Here is a 14860-nt window from a genome sequence, read left to right as displayed (position 1 = left end):
TAATTAAGGGGAGTGTCTAATTGTTAACAGGGGAGTATATAAGTGTCTGTAAAAACTCCATAAGAGCTGGCTCCTTGCTGAGATCTGGTGTGGAATTTCTGATCAGAAGTGGAATTTTTGAATACAAGTGGAAGAGTTAAAACCAGGATTTGCTTTTAGCTGCTTTTAACTGTTTCTGCTGCAAGTGTTGAATTGTTTGTCTCTTTTCTCTGACACTTTTTAAACAGCTTTTTTTTTCTTTCTGCTAATTAAGGGGAGTGTCTAATTGTTAACAGGGGAGTATATAAGTGTCTGTAAAAACTCCATAAGAGCTGGCTCCTTGCTGAGATCTGGTGTGGAATTTCTGATCAGAAGTGGAATTTTTGAATACAAGTGGAAGAGTTAAAACCAGGAGTTTAAAACAAGAGCTAAGACAGGAGTCTTCTAAAACTGTAAGTATCATCTTAATCTTCATACAAGTAATTATATTGTAACTGGGAAATGAGTGCTAGCAGGGTTGAAGGTTTTGCTCAGTGCACAGTGTGTCACATGTATGCAAAATTGGTGCAACAGCTCCAAGATGGATACCGCTGTGACAGATGTGAGCAGGTTGCCCTTCTGGAAGCTCGTATTAGAGATCTGGAGGAGCAAGTTGCAACACTGGGTAGAAATGACAACCTTGAAAGGGGTCCTCTGCTCGCTGAGCAAGTGGTCAGTAAGGTTGATGTGGAGGGTGGAGGGGCAAGTCAGGATTATCAGATAGGGAGATGGGTTAATGTAGTTAGAGGGAGTGGAAGGGGCATGAAGAAAGGGAAGGCCAGTCCTGTATTTGTGCATCAAAACAAATTTGCCAAGTTGGGTGATGATGTGGAGGTGGCAAACACAGAGGTGGCAGCCCTAGATGCTACTGCTACCCCTAACAGCCGGGAGAGCAACCCATCTAGTAGAGGTGGGGAGGGGAGTGCAGGTAGGCCTAGACAGTTGGTGGTAATAGGGGATTCTATAATCAGAAGGACTGATAGAATAATTTGTCGCCAGGATCGCTTCAACCGAATGGTTTGCTGTCTCCCTGGTGCCAGGGTTCGGCATGTGGTGGACCGGGTGGATAAATTACTGGGAGGGGCTGGGCATGACCCAGCTGTCTTGGTCCACGTTGGAACCAATGACAGTATACATGGAAGGTGGAGGCTCCTTAAGAATCAATTTAAAGAACTAGGCTGCAAGATGAAGGGAAGGACCTCCAAGGCGATATTCTCTGAAATATTGCCTGTGCCATGCGCAACACAGGAAAGGCAGGGGGAGATTAGAGAGCTGAATGCATGGCTAAAGACCTGGTGTAGGAAGGAGGGATTTGGGTTTCTAGAGCACTGGGCTGACTTTTAATTGGGGTGCAACCTATATGCTAAAGACGGTTTGCACTTGAATGGAAGGGGGTCTGCTGTGCTGGGGGAGAGGTTTATGGGAATGCTGGAGGAGTATTTAAACTAGGATTGAGGGGGAGGGTGAATTAGAATTACATCGAACAGACAGGTCAGTTAGTGGTCAGACATTAATGGAGAGTGGAATGGGGATAGATGGGGGGAGGGTTATGGCAGGTGACAAGAAAGTTCCCATGTTGCAAACAGCCATTGGAAATAATAGTGCCATTTGTACTACTATAAATTATATGAAAAACACCAGAGAAAAATGTAACAATACATTTAAGTGTTTGTTCACCAATGCCAGAAGTCTGCCAAGCAAAACAGGTGAGTTGGAAGCTCTGGTGCATGAGGAGAGCTATGATGTAATCGGTATTGCTGAAACTTGGCTTCAATCCTCACATGACTGGGCTATTAATATTCCTGGCTATGCTCTCTTTCGGAAAGACAGGGTAAAAAGGAAAGGTGGAGGGGTCTGTCTCTATGTGAGAAGTGACCTCAAAGCAAGCGTGAAAGAGAACCTGGTTGATGGAGAGTGTGATGAGGCTGAAGCATTATGGGTGGAACTGCATACAGATGTGCGTAGTTCAAAATTAATCATTGGAGTTTGTTATAAACCACCCAATGTTAATGAGGAGATGGAGACTCAGCTCCTTGCACAGATGGAAAGGGCTGCAAGGGCTGGGACGGTGATAATAATGGGGGATTTTAACTACCCAGAAATTGACTGGATTAATGGCACTTCTGGGACAGTTAAAGGACAAAAATTTAAAAACCTATTGCAGGACAATTTTATGGTGCAGTTTATTGAGGCCCCAACTAGGAATGATGCTCTGTTGGACCTGATAATCTCAAACCATGCAGAGCTTATTACTAATGTTCAGATAAAGGAACACCTGGGTAGCAGTGATCATAACATGATTTCATTTAATGTTAACTATAAGCAAGAAATACATACAGGAAATATTAAAACACTAAATTTTAAGAGAGCAAATTTTCCAAGGATGAGGGCTGCTCTCCAGGACTTGGACTGGGAGGGACTATTGGCACAGATGAACACAGAACAGAAATGGGAATTCTTCAAAAAGACTGTGTGGAACCTCACTGCAAAGTATGTTCCCATGGGCAATAAGTTTAAAAGACTAAAAATAAAACCTATGTGGCTCATGGTCAAAGTTAAAAAAGCTATAAACAATAAGAAAGTAGCTTTTAAAAAATATAAAAATGAAGGAACACTAGTGTTGTTTAAATGTTACAAAGAATATAACAGGATATGTAAAAAGGAAATCAAGGATGCAAAAATTCAAAACGAACGACAGATTGCAAAAGATAGTAGGACAAACCCCAAAAAATTATTTAAATATATTAATAGTAAAAAGGTGAAGTCTGAGCATGTAGGCCCCTTACAAAATAATCTAGAGTGGGTGACTGGGGACAAAGAGAAGGCAAATTTATTAAATGCTTTCTTCAGCTCTGTGTATACAATGGAGCATGGGGGAGCTCATGTCCAAAATGGGGGTGGGAGTGACACAGCCCCAAATCCACAATGGCTCAAAAGTGATATGGTCCAGAAATATTTAGACAGAATAAAGGTGGATAAAGCACCTGGACCTGATGGCATCCATCCACGGATCCTAGGTGAGTTGAGCTCTGTCATTTCAAAGCCACTGTATCTAATATTTAGGGACTCATTAAAGACAGGAATAGTACCACTGGATTGGCGCAGGGCCAATGTGGTGCCCATATTTAAAAAGGGAACAAAGTCTTTACCAAGTAACTATAGACCTGTTAGTTTAACTTCTATAGTTGGGAAGATACTGGAACGTTTAATAAAAGACCACATGGATGAGTTCTTGCTGGAAACAAACTATTTAAGCAGCAGACAACATGGATTCATGAAAGACAGAAGTTGTCAGACAAACCTGATTTCCTTTTATGAAGAGGTAAGTAAAACCCTGGACAGAGGCGTGGCTGTGGACGTGATATATTTGGATTTTGCAAAAGCGTTCGATACAGTTCCGCACACACGGCTCATGTGTAAGGTAAGGTCTACAGGATTGGATATATCAGTTTGTAAATGGATAGAAAACTGGCTGAAAGACAGAATTCAGAGAGTCGTGGTTAATGATTCTTACTCTGAATGGTCCAAGGTTATCAGTGGTGTACCCCAAGGTTCAGTGCTGGGACCCTTACTTTTCAATATATTTATAAATGATATTGGGTCTGAGATCAAAAGTAAAATTTCTGTCTTTGCAGATGACACCAAGCTATGCAGTGGAATAACGTCCTTGCAGGATGTCTCCAATTTACAAGCCGACCTCAATGCTCTGTCTAATTGGGCGACTAAGTGGAAGATGAGGTTTAATGTAGATAAATGTAAAGTTATGCACTTGGGGGCTAAGAATATGCATGCATCATACATACTAGGGGGAGTACAACTGGGGGGATCTGTAGTGGAGAAGGATCTGGGGGTTTTAGTTGATCATAAGCTTAATAATGGCATGCAATGCCAAGCTGCAGTTTCCAAAGCGAGCAAAGTCCTTTCTTGTATTAAGAGAGGTATGGACTCCAGAGACAGAGATATAATTTTGCCCCTGTACAAATCATTAGTAAGACCTCATCTGGAATATGCAGTTCAGTTTTGGGCACCAGTTCTCAAAAAGGATATCGGAGAACTGGAGAAAGTGCAGAGAAGGGCAACCAAACTGATAAGAGGAATGGAGGAGCTCAGCTATGAGGAAAGATTAGAAGAACTAAATTTATTCACTCTTGAGAAGAGGAGAATAAGGGGGATATGATCAACATGTACAAATATATAAGAGGTCCATACAGTGAACTTGGTGTTGAGTTATTCACTTTACGGTCAACACTGAGGACAAGGGGGCACTCTTTACGTCTAGAGGAAAAGAGATTTCACCTCCAAATACGGAAAGGTTTTTTCACAGTAAGAGCTGTGAAAATGTGGAACAGACTCCCTCCAGAGGTGGTTCTGGCCAGCTCAGTAGATTGCTTTAAGAAAGGCCTGGATTCTTTCCTAAATGTACAGAATATAACTGAGTACTAAGATTTGTAGGTAAAGTTGATCCAGGGTAAATCCGATTGCCTCTCAGGGGATCAGGAAGGAATTTTTTCCCCCTGCTGTAGCAAATTGGATCATGCTCTGCTGGGGTTTTTTGCCTTCCTCTGGATCAACTGTGGGTATGGAGTTGGGTGTATAGGATTGTACTGTGTTTTTTTTTTTTTTTGTGGTTGAACTGGATGGACTTGTGTCTTTTTTCAACCTGACTAACTATGTAACTATGTAAGATACACTACGCCGCCGTAACTTTTTTTTTTTTTTTAATCCTCAAAAAAATTTGCGCCGTAAGTTACGGCGGCGTAGTGTATCTTTGGTGGCGTAATGGCGCGGCATTCAAATCTCTGTGATGGGGCGTGTTTTATGCAAATACGTCTTGACCCGACGTAAACAACGTTTTTTTAACTGCTCATGCGCCGTCCGTGGGGGTATCCCAGTGCGCATGCCCGAAATGAAACCGGAACAAGCCAATGTTCTAAGACGGTGACGTCATTCTACGCAAATCCCTATCCCTACGCAAACGACGTAAAAAATTCAAAATGCGAGGCGGGAACGGCGGGAACCTCATAATAGCAGGTTTAACTATACGCCGGAAAAACCCGAACGCAAACAACGTAAAAAAATGCGCCGACCGGAGGTACGTTCGTGGATCGCCGTAACAAGCTAATTTGCATACTCGACGCGGAAATCTACGGAAACGCCACCTAGCGGCCGCCGAAAAATTGCACCTAAGATCCGACGGCATACTAAGACGTACGCCTGTCGGATCGATCCGAGATGCCGTCGTATCTTGTTTTGTAGGTACAAAACAAAGATACGACGCGCAAAATTTGAAATTACGTGGCGTATCAAGAGATACGCTGGCGTAATTCTTCTGTGGATCTGGCCCAATGCATCCCAACATGGAAGGAAGATCCAAGTCATCCTAAAGTCCAAGGGGGATGCCTATTGATGCAAGTGGATGGCTATCATGAATGCACCGGAGTAAGTACTGGGGTGACAACTTTAAGGTAAATGGAAAGCAGAGCAGCTTATTTACTTGGTTACTTGTATAGCAAGGAGTCACTGGATGTACTTCCTCAGTATGAGCCGTCACAGCTAGTGTGCATTTGCCTCTAACAGTTTAAATAGAGAAGAACCGAGCGAGACGCCCGAGCATGCGCAATGATGCTAAAGAGCGTGATGACGTAATCGCGACGGTGGATGACCAGCGTCGCATGTGAATGATGCGCACGCATGCGTGATAGCATAGTGTCGCCAAGACAACAACCCGGCACATTAGCATGAATACATTGTGAAGTCATCACAATGAGACGGTCAAAAGGAGCACCTGGGGAGTAAGATAATAAATCATGCATGCGCGATACTATTGCGGGACAATGCACAAATACTAACATGAAAAGGACAGCAAATTAATATCTCGATTATGAGAAGGCATGGGCCCCCTGCACAAAAAGCGCACGGCCCACCCCAACCAAAAGAGGGGGGAGTGGCGCCCTACGCTGAGCGTGCACAGACGCAAAATTCACGGCAAATGCCGTGAGTAAACCGGGATGCCACCGCCAAACAAGTGAGAAACACTAAAACATGGAAATAGGGAGAACTAGATGGATAGCCATTTTGAATGCTATGTCAGCCCTAGGTCTCAATGTTGTAATAAGTTACCGTTCATTTTTAGAAGGCTTTGCCTCAGGAGGTTGGGAAGAATAAAAATACTAGACATTTGGGTAGATTCACATAGACTTACGACGGGCGTATCAGTAGATACGCAGTTGTAAGTCCGAATCCCCGCCGTCGCAACTTTAAGCGTATGCTCAAACTGAGATATGCTTAAATGTTGCTAAGATACGACCGGCGTAAGTCTCCTACGCCGTCGTATCTTAACTGCATATTTACACTGGCCGCTAGGGGGGTGTACGCTGATTTACGCCTAGAATATGTAAATCAGCTAGATACGCCGATTCACGAACGTACGCCCAGCCGTCGCAGTAAAGATACACCGTTTATGTAAGGGGTTTTTAGGCGTAAAGATAAACCACCAAATACATGGCGCAGCCAATGATAAGTATGACAGTCGTTCCCGCGTTGAATTTGAAAATTTTACGTTGTTGTGTAACTCGTCCGTGAATGGGGCTGGCTGTAATTTACATTCACGTCGAAAGCATGACGATTTGCCGACGTCATTTGGAGCATGCGCACTGGGATAGGTCCACAGACGACGCATGCGCCGTTCATTAAAAACGTCAAATACGTGGGGTCACTAGCATTTTACATAGAACACGCCCCCAACCAGCCTATTTTGTGCAGGGGGCCCCTGCCTTCTCATAATCGGGATATTAATTTGCCGTCCTTTTCACGTTAGTATTTGTGCATTGTCCTGCAAGAGTATTGCGCTTTCATGATTTATTATCTTATTCCCCAGGTGCTCCTTTTGACTGTCTCAACGTGATGACTTCACTATGTATTCATGCTAATGTGCCGGGTTGTTGTCTTGGCGACGCTATGCTATCACGCATGCGTGCGCGTCATTCACATGTGACGCTTGTCATCCATGCTCTTTAGCATCATTGCGCATGCTGGGGCGTCTCGATTCTTCTCTATTTAAACCGTTAGCGGCAAATGTACAATAGCTGTGAAGGCTCATACCGCAGAAGTACATCCAGTGACTCCTTGCTATACAAGTAACCGGGTAAATAAGCTGCCCCAGACAGACTGCTGATGTTTAGGTTTAGGAAGTATGTGTTAATACACTCTTCCAATTGCTTTCTTTGCTTTAGATCAGGGGTCTCAAACTCAAATTACCTGAGGGCCACAAGACAAGTTTCCATATCCCATGGGGGGCCGCATGCAAACTTTCAAACTTCAAAAACAGTACTGGTGTCAGCGAACGCATTATTAACCCTGACCACTACACTGCACACTGACCACTACACTACACACTGACCACTCACCATCAGGGTACAGCACATCAGGGCACAGCACACATGAGTGCACAGCGCATCAGGGCACAGCACACATGAGTGCACAGCCCACATCAGGGTACATGGCACATCAGAGCACAGCACATAGGGGTACAGCACAACAGGCAACATCAGGGTGCACGGCACATCAGGGCAGGGCATATCAGGACAGGGCACATGGCACAGTACAGGACATGGCACATCAGGGCACAGCACATCAGGACAGGGCACATGGCACATCAGGGTACATGGCACATTAAACAGCACATCAGGGTACAAAGCCCAGCACATCAGGGTACATGGGGCACATGGCACATCAGGGTACATGGGCCACATTAGGGTACATGGGGCACAATCAGAGTACATCAGGGCACATGGGGCATATCAGGGCCCATGGGGCACATACGAGCACACCGGGACACATGAGAGCATATCAGGGCACAATCAGGGAACATGGGGCACATGAGAGCACATCAGGGCACAGCACATCAGGACAGGGCACATCAGGGTACAGGACATGGCACATCTGGGTATAGGGCACATGAAACAGCACATCAGGGTACAAAGCCCGGCACATCAGGGTACCCCATTGTGAAGGATGCTTCAGTTTAAATCCTCCCTGCTAAGTAATATTGTGTGTGTGTGTTAAGTGTAACAGGTGGTTTCAGGTGGGACTAATTTCTCTGCTAACAAACTATTGATATGTTAATGACCCTTCCTCAGCCAGCTCCCTATTTCAAAGAGTTAATTGACTCTCTTGTGTGTATTGTTTTAAATGTTAATTGATAAAGGAATGTGTCTGATCAGTTTAAACATAGCGGAGCCGAACCGGCTAGATACTGATTAGTCCAAAGAGATATCCTTATTTCAAAGGATCTGTATTGAAGACCCCCCACTGTGTGAGGGGGTGGAGATTGTCATTGTAACAGTTGTAACCACATATAAGCTCTGTGTTATACCAAAGCCTGTCTTGTTCCAGCAGTAAGCTCTGACTCATGTGTGGCTTATTTTTGGGCGATTCCAGGAATATCCACCCTCGTGGAATATTGAGGTGATTTTCTTTATGGGAAGAAGGGAAGACTTCGACGGGGATATCATTCTAATACCGTCACACCCATGTACCCTGATGTGCTGGGCTTTGTACCCTGATGTGCTGTTTCATGTGCCCTGTACCCTGATGTGCCATGTGCCCTGTCCTGATGTGCTGTGCCCTGATGTGCCATGTCCTGTACCCTGATGTGCCATGTGCCCTGTCCTGATGTGCTGTGCCCCATGTTCCCTGGTGTGCCCCATGTTCCCTGATTGTGCCCTGATGTGCTCTCATGTGCCCCATGGCACATCAGGGTACATGGGCCACATCAGGGCACAATCAGAGCACATGGGGCATATCAGGGCACATCAGGGCTCAATCAGGGAACATGGGGCACATGAGAGCACATCAGGGCACAGCACATCAGGTCAGGGCACATGGCACATCAGGGCACAGGGTACCCTGATGTACAGAGCCCAGCACATCAGGGTACATGAGGGAACATGGGGCACATGAGGGCACATGGCACATTGGGGCACATGAGAGCACATCAGGGCACAATGAGGGCACATGAGGGCACATGAGAGCACATCAGGGCACATGGGAGCACATCAGAGCACATCAGGGCACATGGGAGCACATCAGGGCACATGAGAGCACATCAGGGCACAATCAGGGCACATGAAAGCACATCAGGGCACATGAGAGCACATTAGGGCACAATCAGGGCACATCAGGGCACATGAGAGCACACCAGGGCACAGGTCAGCATTTACTTGTTGTTTTCTTCAAAGGCAGATTAGCGCAGGAAGCGTCTGTCAGAAGTTCACTTGTCTCTCATGTCACGCTGCTACTCCCTGGCAGCCCCCCCCCCTCTTTTCTCGTCCATCTCAGATAATGTCACAAGCAAATGGGGATGGACGAGAAGAGAGGAGGGGGGGGGGCTGCCAGGGAGTAGCAGTGTGACATGAGAGACAAGTGAACTTATGACAGACGCTTCCTGCGCTACTCTTCATGCACCTCGATCTACACTTCCGCGGCACCCGCCCTGCCTGCGGGCCATTTAAAACCGGTCCGCGGGCCGCAAATGGCCCGCGGGCCGGTACTTTGAGACCCCTGCTTTAGATATTGATACCTTTTTGGCTGGTGTAACCTACAAGCCGTTTCTTTGGGAGTCCCCATTGATTTTATTACCTGTGTTTCCTTTTTTGTTTATTGTACTGTGGAGTGTTAGAATGGTTACATATATTATATACCAAATGTATACTCCTATATTGCTTGCTATGTTCACATCGTGCTTTACAGTGTGATTTACAGAGAAAAATGTAACAATACATTTAAGTGTTTGTTCACCAATGCCAGAAGTCTGCCAAGCAAAACAGGTGAGCTGGAAGCTCTGATGCATGAGGAGAGCTATGATGTAATCGGTATTGCTGAAACTTGGCTTCAATCCTCACATGACTGGGCTATTAATATTCCTGGCTATGCTCTCTTTCGGAAAGACAGGGTAAAAAGGAAAGGTGGAGGGGTCTGTCTCTATGTGAGAAGTGACCTCAAAGCAAGCGTGAAAGAGAACCTGGTTGATGGAGAGTGTGATGAGGCTGAAGCATTATGGGTGGAACTGCATACAGATGTGCGTAGTTCAAAATTAATCATTGGAGTTTGTTATAAACCACCCAATGTTAATGAGGAGGTGGAGACTCAGCTCCTTGCACAGATGGAAAGGGCTGCAAGGTCTGGGACGGTGATAATAATGGGGGATTTTAACTACCCAGAAATTGACTGGATTAATGGCACTTCTGGGACAGTTAAAGGACAAAAATTTAAAAACCTATTGCAGGACAATTTTATGGTGCAGTTTATTGAGGCCCCAACTAGGAATGATGCCCTGTTGGACCTGATAATTTCAAACCATGCAGAGCTTATTACTAATGTTCAGATAAAGGAACACCTGGGTAGCAGTGATCATAACATGATTTCATTTAATGTTAACTATAAGCAAGAAATACATACAGGAAATATTAAAACACTAAATTTTAAGAGAGCAAATTTTCCAAGGATGAGGGCTGCTCTCCAGGACTTGGACTGGGAGGGACTATTGGCACAGATGAACACAGAACAGAAATGGGAATTCTTCAAAAAGACTGTGTGGAACCTCACTGCAAAGTATGTTCCCATGGGCAATAAGTTTAAAAGGCTAAAAATAAAACCTATGTGGCTCACGGTCAAAGTTAAAAAAGCTATAAACAATAAGAAAGTAGCTTTTAAAAAATATAAAAATGAAGGAACACTAGTGTTGTTTAAATGTTACAAAGAATATAACAGGATATGCAAAAAGGAAATCAAGGATGCAAAAATTCAAAACGAACGACAGATTGCAAAAGATAGTAGGACAAACCCCAAAAAATTCTTTAAATATATTAATAGTAAAAAGGTGAAGTCTGAGCATGTAGGCCCCTTACAAAATAATCTAGAGTGGGTGACTGGGGACAAAGAGAAGGCAAATTTACTAAATGTTTTCTTCAGCTCTGTGTATACAATGGAGCATGGGGGAGCTCATGTCCAAAATGGGGGTGGGAGTGACACAGCCCCAAATCCACAATGGCTCAAAAGTGATATGGTCCAGAAATATTTAGACAGAATAAAGGTGGATAAAGCACCTGGACCTGATGGCATCCATCCACGGATCCTAGGTGAGTTGAGCTCTGTCATTTCAAAGCCACTGTATCTAATATTTAGGGACTCATTAAAGACAGGAATAGTACCACTGGATTGGCGCAGGGCCAATGTGGTGCCCATATTTAAAAAGGGAACAAAGTCTTTACCAAGTAACTATAGACCTGTTAGTTTAACTTCTATAGTTGGGAAGATACTGGAACGTTTAATAAAAGACCACATGGATGAGTTCTTGCAGGAAAAAAACTATTTAAGCAGCAGACAACATGGATTCATGAAAGACAGAAGTTGTCAGACAAACCTGATTTCCTTTTATGAAGAGGTAAGTAAAACCCTGGACAGAGGCGTGGCTGTGGACGTGATATATTTGGATTTTGCAAAAGCGTTCGATACAGTTCCGCACACACGGCTCATGTGTAAGGTAAGGTCTACAGGATTGGATATATCAGTTTGTAAATGGATAGAAAACTGGCTGAAAGACAGAATTCAGAGAGTTGTGGTTAATGATTCTTACTCTGAATGGTCCAATGTTATGAGTGGTGTACCCCAAGGTTCAGTGCTGGGACCCTTACTTTTCAATATATTTATAAATGATATTGGGTTTGAGATCAAAAGTAACATTTCTGTCTTTGCAGATGACACCAAGCTATGCAGTGGAATAACGTCCTTACAGGATGTCTCCAATTTACAAGCCGACCTCAATGCTCTGTCTGATTGGGCGACTAAGTGGCAGATGAGGTTTAATGTAGATAAATGTAAAGTTATGCACTTGGGGGCTAAGAATATGCATGCATCATACATACTAGGGGGAGTACAACTGGGGGGGTCTGTAGTGGAGAAGGATCTGGGGGTTTTAGTTGATCATAAGCTCAAAAATGGCATGCAATGCCAAGCTGCGGTTTCCAAAGCGAGCAAAGTCCTTTCTTGTATTAAGAGAGGTATGGACTCCAGAGACAGAGATATAATTTTGCCCCTGTACAAATCATTAGTAAGACCTCATCTGGAATATGCAGTTCAGTTTTGGGCACCAGTTCTCCAAAAGGATATAGGAGAACTGGAGAAAGTGCAGAGAAGAGCAACCAAACTGATAAGAGGCATGGAGGAGCTCAGCTATGAGGAAAGATTAGAGGAACTAAATTTATTCACTCTTGAGAAGAGGAGAATAAGGGGGGATATGATCAACATGTACAAATATATAAGAGGTCCATACAGTGAACTTGGTGTTGAGTTATTCACTTTACGGTCATCACTGAGGACAAGGGGGCACTCTTTACGTCTAGAGGAAAAGAGATTTCACCTCCAAATACGGAAAGGTTTTTTCACAGTAAGAGCTGTGAAAATGTGGAACAGACTCCCTCCAGAGGTGGTTCTGGCCAGCTCAGTAGATTGCTTTAAGAAAGGTCTGGATTCTTTCCTAAATGTACAGAATATAACTGAGTACTAAGATTTGTAGGTATAGTTGATCCAGGGTAAATCCGATTGCCTCTCGGGGGATCAGGAAGGAATTTTTTCCCCTGCTGTAGCAAATTGGATCATGCTCCGCTGGGGTTTTTTGCCTTCCTCTGGATCAACTGTGGGTATGGAGTTGGGTGTATAGGATTTTACTGTGTTTTTTTATTTTTTGTTTTTTGTGGTTGAACTGGATGGACTTGTGTCTTTTTTCAACCTGACTAACTATGTAACTATGTAACTATGTAACTATTACCATGCGACTATGTTTACAAATGTTGGGTTTGACAAATATGTTTTGATGTACCACCATTTTTTTCTAATTTTGTACTGTGTGTACATTATTTGCCTTGTTGACTATGTTTATATATAAACAATTTGTTATGTTATATATTAATAAAAGTGGCATTACATAGTTACATAGTTACATAGTTACATAGTTAGTCAGGTTGAAAAAAGACACAAGTCCATCCAGTTCAACCACAAAAAATAAAAAAACAAAAATAAAAAACACAGTAAAATCCTATACACCCAACTCCATTCCCACAGTTGATCCAGAGGAAGGCAAAAAACCCCAGCAGAGCATGATCCAATTTGCTACAGCAGGGGAAAAAATTCCTTCCTGATCCCCCGAGAGGCAATCGGATTTACCCTGGATCAACTTTACCTACAAATCTTAATACTCAAGTTATATTCTGTACATTTAGGAAAGAATCCAGGCCTTTCTTAAAGCAATCTACTGAGCTGGCCAGAACCACCTCTGGAGGGAGTCTGTTCCACATTTTCACAGCTCTTACTGTGAAGAAACCTTTCCGTATTTGGAGGTGAAATCTCTTTTCCTCTAGACGTAAAGAGTGCCCCCTTGTCCTCAGTGTTGACCGTAAAGTGAATAACTCAACACCAAGTTCACTGTATGGACCTCTTATATATTTGTACATGTTGATCATATCCCCCCTTATTCTCCTCTTCTCAAGAGTGAATAAATTCAGTTCCTCTAATCTTTCCTCATAGCTGAGCTCCTCCATGCCTCTTATCAGTTTGGTTGCCCTTCTCTGCACTTTCTCCAGTTCTCCGATGTCCTTTTTGAGAACTGGTGCCCAAAACTGAACTGCATATTCCAGTTAATTGCATTAATTTGCCTTTTACTATAAAATTATCTTTACGACCATTTCTGCCTAAAAAGTCCAAGGGGGCTGCACCAATCCTGCATTACGGTGTAGGTATAAAAACCTTTTGTATGTTTAGGATGTTGAAAAATTCCATACACGAATATATCCCATTTCCTCTTTCCATATACTTTATATGTGTTCAGGTTTATTTTGTTTAATCAACATCAGAAAAGTAATATGCACCTATAGCAAGCATAGAAGCTGTGAAAAAGCGAAATTTTCATAACAAAACTTGGTTTTACAGAGTAAAGACGTTATATAATTACTAAATCTGTATCCGTGTAGTTTGTTCAAACCATAAATAATACCATATTAGGTGTTTTTTTACTCTAGTATAATGAGTTCTGAAATTGTAGAGAAATGCTTAAATAATGCATTACAATTTAACTAAACACGTTAATCAACTAAAATGTACTGCAGATTTAGTCGACTAAATAAGACTAAAACAATTGCATAAGACTAAAATTAAAATGACATTTTAGTCATAAGACTAAAACTAAATTGAAATTGCCTCCAAAATGAACACTGGTTTTCACCTGGTGATCTGGCCAGTAAACACACTGCCTGTATTAGAGTGCCCCACTCTGAATGAAGGAGCAAAAGGGCTCCTTTGGACTGGATAATTGTCAGTCTGGGGGGGGGGGGAGCGTTGGAAATACTTGCAAAGTTGAATACACTAAGGGCTCTTTCACACGGAGCGGACCGTTTCTCGTCTGTCCGTCTGCATCCGGTCCGTTCCGCCGAACGGAAGAAAAATAGGGTTTCTTCCGTTCGGAAAAGCGGAACCCGACTGACGCGGACACTAGCGGATGCTCCATCCGCTAACGGACGCGTCCCCATAGGGATTCATTACAAGTCCGTTAATGGACTTGTAATGAACGGACAGACGGAGCGGACGTCTGAAAGGGGCCTTACAAATTGAAGCTGAACTCCAGCTCACACTTTATAAGCAGTTACAGCAACTGTTTTTTTCCTTTTGGGATAAAGGTTTTACATAAATAAATGAAAGCTGATCATTTTAAGTGCCCCTGTCAGTGGTAGATGGTTTGTCTGAACCCTCTACCTGCTACATCTGCAAGACAACTTGGTCTTTTGTAAAAAAA

This window comes from Rana temporaria, chromosome 5 (genome assembly GCF_905171775.1).
Source record: "Rana temporaria chromosome 5, aRanTem1.1, whole genome shotgun sequence".
NCBI lineage: Eukaryota > Metazoa > Chordata > Amphibia > Anura > Ranidae > Rana > Rana temporaria.
This window is presented reverse-complemented; position numbering follows the sequence as displayed.